Source organism: Phragmites australis, chromosome 7 (assembly GCF_958298935.1).
Source record: "Phragmites australis chromosome 7, lpPhrAust1.1, whole genome shotgun sequence".
In the NCBI taxonomy this organism is placed as follows: Eukaryota; Viridiplantae; Streptophyta; class Magnoliopsida; order Poales; family Poaceae; genus Phragmites; species Phragmites australis.
This window is the reverse complement of record NC_084927.1, coordinates 6,510,068-6,517,747: the sequence shown is the minus strand read 5'-3', so window position 1 is coordinate 6,517,747 and position 7,680 is coordinate 6,510,068. Positions and strand designations below refer to the sequence as shown.

Sequence of the window (7,680 nt, the reverse complement as noted above, 5' to 3'; positions counted from 1 at the left end):
AAACTGCAAGTTTCCTTAGAGTTTAAGGGCCCCTTTAGAACACAGGAATCCAAAATATAGGAATAGGAAAAAAAACGTAGGAATAGAAAAGGAATTGTGGTGGAAAACAGATAATTGAAAAACAGAGGAAAAGTTCCAGAGCAGTCATTTGGATGAGGCACAGGAAAAACACATGAATTGTTAGGAAGAAAGTTTTAAGGTGAATAATATATCTCACTTAATCTTATTACTACTAAAGCGCATACCGAGCGCGCTTGCGCTTGCTGGTTGATCCACGTCATCGGCACAACGAGAGCCATCGGATCACGATCGGACGGTGACGGGCTCGTCTCTCCCGTGCAATCGGATCGCAGCTTCTTGGCTTGTCGAGAAAGGTCCTCATCCTCCTGCTGTGAGTTGCCATCCCAAATACGCCCACCGAATTGTGAGCTCTCACGATTTCTTCTCAAGCCTTCTGATCCTAAATCCGGCCTCTGTGAACCTCTCCCGCTCCAAGGAACGCTTAGGCAGCATCTAACGACTTCGCGACTCGCAATCAATGAGGGCAGCCGCCACAACCGTAGCCGGACGGAGACGCCGTAACACGTCCATGCCGGGACTTCGTCGTCCTCCCCCGTTGCTCCCACGCGTCCAGCACGAAGCACACCTCGCGAATCTCCCGACCGCCAAATCCCCAGGTCTGTCGAGTGATTCCATCTGCTTCCTCATCCCCAAGTCACGAATCCATCTGAATACCCAAGCGATTCCATCAGGTTCCCTAAGTCATGAATCCATCTGAACTCGTGTGAATCCATGTGGTTCCCCAAATCACGAATCCATATGAGGTATGTACACGTTCGTCCAGTGTGAGATTTGTTTGTAGAGTCAAGATGCAAAGGGCACGAGATTGATCGGTGGCGGAGAGACCCGAGTACATCGGTGGTTGCGACGGCAGGGGATCCTGCTATGGGCTCCTCAGGCTGCACCCACCGGAGATTTGCCTGTTCTCGCTTCTACCTTCCAGTGAGGCCAAGCAAGGTGATTTTCCTTTCTTCCCCTTTTGAAGTTCTGATAGCCCTCTCTTCCAGTTGAAAGGTACTTGAATTATTAATGACTTTGATGCTTGTGATCGGATCTGTGTCACTCGATCTCTGGTTTGTTGTTTTCGTTATGGTGATATTGTTGTGCCTACCCGTTCATTGATTCAAACTTCTTTGAGCACAAATCTTCGCAAAAAAATGGAAATCCAAAAGAAAAAAAAATCCGGAGTAAATGTATGAGTTTCAAAGTCTTTATCTTACCTCAGTTTGCAGTGCTATGTATAAATACGCTTCACTCTACATACACCAAACAACCCATCCTATGAAAATCACTGTGAGGAAGAACAATCTGTATGTAACTCTATGTTTAGTTTAATACAAGGCTCGTATGAGAAAATATATAAGACTTAGTGCCCATAAATCTATCCTGAGCCCCTAAATAGCTGCATCCTTCTCTAGGTACATTACAGAAAAAATAGATGCTTCAACAACCAATGGTTGGTAACTGATAGTTATCTCCCATGAACGGTCACAATTGTCAAAACAATAACAAAATAGATTAGATTTGTATAACAAATACCTTTAAATGGATTTATACTTGAGGCACACCTAATAAATTTTATCAGACAACCCAAATCTATAATCTAAAATATAGAATCTGAGTTATAGACTGTTTAGTTTTATAAATCTGGTAGAATGTGATTTCCTCCTCATTAGTTATGAGTAGAATATTATAGTTTTCTTTCTTTTCTATGACCATGTGCTTTGTGGGTAGGTACAAATTGTTGGTTGACACTTATGGACCAACTTTCTATGTATGGGGTTTCCGAGAGCAAAAATCAATCGATAAAGACTAAGGTGCTAGAGTTGGTTGACATTTACCATTTGCCTTTAGATGGTTGGCTTGCAATGGGTGTTCCAACAGTCAAATAGTAAATATCAACCAACTCAAGCATCTTATCCTTATTTCAAGCTAGAATGTTCCATCAGTTTTTCCCCTTCTGAATAAAAAGTAATTGTCGTGTACTCCGCCACCATCAAAAAATCCCTTTGCATCAAGGTGAGTTTAGCAAACAGATTTTATTTTGTTCTTACAGGTGTCCACATAGTCATATAACTAACTAAATCTCTGCATTTATACAATCAAAGATACAACTGATGGGACATATCTACAATAGAAGTGATCAGTCAATTAAATACTGTTTAATATCTGAATTTTTTATTTACCAACATGGCATCTTCCTGTTGCACAGGTAAAATCTACAAAAGGAAAATTCATGAAGCCTTAGTTGAATCGTAAAAAAAATAATTCTGTAACGAAGGTACGACACACTACTAAGAAAACTTTGTACCGTGTCGATAAATAATAATTTTTCCCATCTGGTGGAGTATTAGCATTTAGAAGCGCTGCAGTGACAATGCAGTAGTAGAGATCATGGTGAAGCCCAGCAGCACTAGCAAGGTAATTGTCATGAACGCATGGCACGACGATACTGGTGAGCTTGGAGACAAGAGTAGCCAAGCTCAGAGGTGGTCGATGCCGGATACTTGCATATCCACTCTTCTGCAGAGGTGCTTACTTCTGGTTCTCCATGACACAATTGGGGCATCAGTTTCTGGTCGCATGCTAGGTGCTCGAGCAAATTCCCATGTGAGCAGTCGTTTTGCTTTGTTACCTATTCTTATAGATCTATGATTGTTTGAATTTAATACATCATATACAATTCTGTAACTTAAAATGGTGTATACAATTTGTTGACAGACTATTTAATGGTGATATTTCTTCATACTGTAGTTTTAGCTTTCTGCAGTTTAGTTATGCTGTTTACAAACTGTTGTCCATCGAAATGGAACTATTGAAATAAAAGCTTCCATTATAAAAAAAATGACAAGTGTTGACAAGGTGTTCAAGCTTACGTTTATGTACCTATCTCTAACTATAAACTTTATTGATTTAGTGTTTTCAACCACTCCCATGATTGGCTTATAATTGACAATTTGTTTTACTGCATTGTTTATTATAAAGACACCCGTTTCAGCGAAAAAGATTCAGGTTAAAAGTAATGATGTAGAGAGCTCATTAATAAAGATGTTACAATAATTACATCGCAAAAACATTGGTATGAGATAATCAAAATGAAGAAAAAGCTAGCTCTAACCTCTTAATGATTTAGAAACCCATTCGAGAGTTGCGCCAGTAACAAGCTTATATGTTTGTAGAAAAATAGTAGTACCTTCTAGATCTGTAATATTTGATATAGCAATATAGCATATTGGACAAATAAATTTTATCCCATTAATTGGGTTGATATTTTCTAAATTTGTATGTACATTTACTTTTTTATTTACACACTCGAATACAATTTTTGGTATTTTAATATCCTACTTTTATTATAATACTCAACGTTCATATGAACTTAATCTACGAGGGTAAGCAGGCGCGGCAAAGCTGCGCCGCTTTTCTAGTTATAGTCTATTTAGAACAAAATCATCACTTAACTAACCAATAGCATGCATTATTTGTTCATTTAATCAAATAAGAAATCCACCTGGCATATGGGCCAGAAAACATTGTTCCTTATCCTCCCGATAGTTCCATCGTCCTCATCCCCTCGTTCAGTTTCGATGTGGCGCGGACGAGCTCCAGAGCGGATGCAAGCTGCTGCGGCCGGGGCGAGTGGGAGCGAGGCGAGCTGCCGCTGTGCCGAGTCGCGGCGTGGGCGAGCTGCCGCTGGGCCAGGTCGCGGCGGGGGCGAGCTCGAGCTGCTGAAGCACTGGTGCGATAGGTCGCCAGCGCGAGCTGCTGCCGTGGCGGCGACCATATACAGTGGTCCTCCGTGCAAACCGCAGCCACCATCATGTTCCACTCGTCAAGGGGGTTCCATTTTCATGGTTCATCAAGACCATTGATGCCTGCCTCGCCGATGTCCTACTGTTTTCTGCTGCTGCTTCTTCTGCTCTATGTTCTTATCTTCGTCAGTGTGGGCTAATGACGAAGCGATGCCTCGGTCCTACGCGAGCTAGCGAAAAAATGAGGTCGGAGTGGATGTTTTCGATCCTACGGAATTCCTCCAAAATCTGCATGGAAGGAAAATTTCCTGCAGTTCTCCTGCGCATCGTTCCTACGGACCAAACGACTGCATAGTGAAATTCGTATAGGCATCCGAATCCTGTATTTTTCCTTCGTTTTTTCTATATTAATATTGGATATGTGTCGAGTAATTATGTGAAATTAATTACATATAAAGTTTTGAGTTGTATTAGCGGTATATAGTAGAATCTTAGTAGGATTATAGTAAAATCCTAGTATGACTCTTGTATTTAGGTCTCATTATAAAAATGAGAGTAGAACCGCTGTTTGTAACTATAATAGTATAGCGATAGCTTCGTAGGGGTAGTAAATCTGCGGGAACTCTAGGAAGCCGCCGGTGTTGCTAGTTGAGGAGGAGCGATCGTAGTCATATCTCAGAATGTAGACTTCGCCTGAACCTCGTTAAAAAATATCATGCCTCTGGTGTCGTCTATGATCATATGTATCATCTCAGTAGATTTATCTGATGGTTAATTTTCTAACAATTACAAAGGATGCCTAAATTCTAGGAAAAGTCTAAAAAATAGTAGGGAAAAATTGTCAGAAATATCTGTAGGAAGATGTTCGACGGGAAAGAACTGATGCCCTACGGATTTTTCGGCAATGCCTATAGATTATTTCCCTAAGAAACTGAAATGGTAGGGAAACTCCATGACATGACAGAACCGTTTACGTGGAAAGCATGTTTTCCTGTGATTTTGCTTTCGTAAGGAAACTGAGGCTCACTTTCCGGTTTCACCATTGCCGCATAAAATAGTTATTAATTTTTAAAATCAAGTATTCAAACATTGAGATATTTATCCACATAAAAAGAAATAAGTCCACACTTTCATTCTTAAGTGAATATATGCACCTTGTATGTACAAGAACAAAGGAAAAAAAATGTCAGATTATTTCCTAGCTCACAACGGCCACTGAACTACAAACATTCTTTAAAGTCCACAGAAGGCAGAACATATTGCAGAAACTTATATAATCACACTAGCCTAATCAATCCAAGAATCCAATTGTTCTGCAGCAATTAGCTTGATCTGCTCCTTGATGGCTCTTGGTTGGTTCTTCACTTCCAGATCTACACATAGGATTCAACTAATCAAGAAACTACTCTATCTCAAGAAGAAACGAGGACTGCATATGAGAATTTAATCACCGAGTCATGCACTTGTATGACGGCTTGCAAGCATCCATGAACTGACTGAGAAAGAAGGCAAGCCATCTGTTCTTCACCACCATTGATCCCACCAACCTCCTCGGAGACAAATTCTTCCTTGCACTTAGCAAATCTGTAAAGAAACAAAACAAACGAAACAAAGCAAATTAGCAAATCTGCAAAGAAAACAAAGCAAATTAGCAAATCTGTGAAGAAGTAATCTCTACTTGCAGTTACCAGGCTCCTAGCTCAACTATGATTCGGCCATTTTCCAATCAGCAATAATACAGATTACCAGTTAATCAAAAAAAGAGAAAAAAAAAAGAATCGGAACAGATTGAGGAGTGGACAGGAAGCTCACCTCATGCGCAAGAGGATTGGTCGAGTGGGAAGAGCCGTCTGCATCTGGCTATGGCAACGACGGCGTCCGGCAGGAGGGAGTAGCGATGGAGTCCGGCGGCGGCGGCGACGGCATCCAGCGTCAGGCAGGGCTCATGGCGGCGTCGGGACCACCATCAACTGGAGGAGATTGATGGCCGGCGCAATTTTGAGGAGCTGGGGGCGGGGGGATCACGCACATGGTGGTGTGATTTGAGGGTTTTGCTCGGTGGCTTGGGGATAGAAGATAAGAAGACAATATGGTTCAGGGAGATGGCGTCGGCATGCTTTGGGGAGGGACGGCGGGACCTAGGGTTTGTGGCAGTGAGAGGCTTTGGGGTCAAGGCAGGGAACCGGCGTGAGGCTATGGAGCGGCGGCGCCAGCAGGGAGGTGGAGATGGAACCAGATCCTCTGACGTTACCATTTCTACGTCAGATGGTAGTAGATGCTGCCAGCGCCGTTCATCATGCATCGAACGGTAGATTCAATGCTCGGGCTATCTCACCTGCATCGTGCGGCCCAACAAGAGAGGCCCAGCTCTCTTCATGAGCTCGCTCGGTGCTCTCTCTGCCCTGGCTCGCTCGGTGCTCTCTCTGCCCTGGCTCGCTCTCGCCTCTAGCACTCCGCCGCTGGGACGGCAGTGCGACGCCGATCCCGTCCCACCAATGGAGGTCATGGGTGCGCTGGCCTCACGCCGTGGCGCCGATTCAGCACTGTGCATGGCTATGCCTCGTGCCCCTTGAGGAAGTCCGGCATGATTAGCGGCTCGTGGAGACCGACGACGTCCGAGACGATGCAGAGAACACGCCTGCCGGTCCCTGGGCCTCTTGCACGAGATCGACAGCAGCAGCTTCAGAAGCCGAGCTTCAGACGCAGCAGCAGCCAACGCTGGGCTTCAGAAGTAGCTTCATTGAATGTTTTGGCTGAATGTTGAATTGTTATTGTAAATTGATTTGAATTGGTTTTCGAAATTTTTTTGATGTGAATTGAGATTGTAAATCGAGATTGTGACTGAATGTTGAATGTGATGATTGAATGTTTTCTCAATTTAAGATTATGATCCCTGAATGTTCTGTGAATTAAGATTGAGATCACTGAATGTTGTATCGATTTCACTGAATGTTTTGACAAGTTGAAGAACAGAATACAGTGTGGCAGTTCCCTGAACACTGAATAGAGAATGTAAATTGAATCGTAGTCGATTATTTTTATATATTAATAATGTGTTTGTAGTATAAATAAATAATTTATTGATGCATACAAGGGTAATTAATATAAGATGGGTTAAATATCGTAGGTTAGATAAAAAAAAATATAAGAGTAATTTATTATTTACCCTATATAATGTAATATTTGTATATTTATATACTAAGAAAAAGTTGTAGTGTGATATCGGAAATATAGTGGGGAGCGGAGATGGAGAGCACTTTTTTGTCTCTGTCCCCGTATAAGTTCGCGGGGATTAAATTTTTCCATACATATCCTCCAACAGAGGAATTCCCCGTGGATTACCGGGGAACGAAGCCCTATTGCCATCCCTAGCTCACGGGAAAAGGAGATTAGGGGGAGAAGAAGGCCGTGGGACTTGAAAAGAACTGAGGCCAGACCTATTTAAATGGGCCTATCGGACTAACCCGCTATAGACCCGGTTAGGCACCGCTTGGTTACAACACGGTTCGATAGGCCCGTTTAGTTAAACGGGTCGTGCCGTACCGGTCCGCGTGCCGCGCCCTGCCCCATGGCACGGCCCGTCAGCCAACATGCCGTACCGGATCGACCCAAGCACGGTTACAACTCGATGGCATGGCGAGTTCGACGGGCATAGTGGAGGCACAGCGCACGACCGCCCCGGCAGGCACGGTGGAGGTACGGTTGGCCCGGTGGGCACGGTGGAGGCACGGTTGGCCCGACAGCACTCCGAAAATAGAAAAATAAAAAATAATAGCTAAAAAATTCTAAAAATCAAAAAGTAATATAAAAAATGATAAAAATGAGTTAAAAACCTTTCTACTAGAAGAAAAAAAGAGTACAACCTTTACTC

The 7,680-nt window shown here is 43.0% G+C and overlaps 2 long non-coding RNA genes across 2 annotated transcripts; one reads left to right on the top strand and one right to left on the bottom strand.

Moving 5' to 3' along the window:
* Positions 1–309: 309 nt before the first annotated feature.
* On the top strand, positions 310–3,929 carry LOC133923925 (uncharacterized). The gene is made up of 2 exons (XR_009910692.1): positions 310–2,079; positions 2,273–3,929. It is a non-coding gene; the product is annotated as an uncharacterized LOC133923925 (long non-coding RNA).
* Positions 3,930–4,916: 987 nt separating this feature from the next.
* LOC133923924 (uncharacterized) lies at positions 4,917–6,085 on the bottom strand. The gene is made up of 2 exons (XR_009910691.1): positions 5,622–6,085; positions 4,917–5,393 (listed from the first exon to the last, which is right to left on the bottom strand). It is a non-coding gene; the product is annotated as an uncharacterized LOC133923924 (long non-coding RNA).
* Between the last annotated feature and the right edge of the window lie 1,595 nt (positions 6,086–7,680).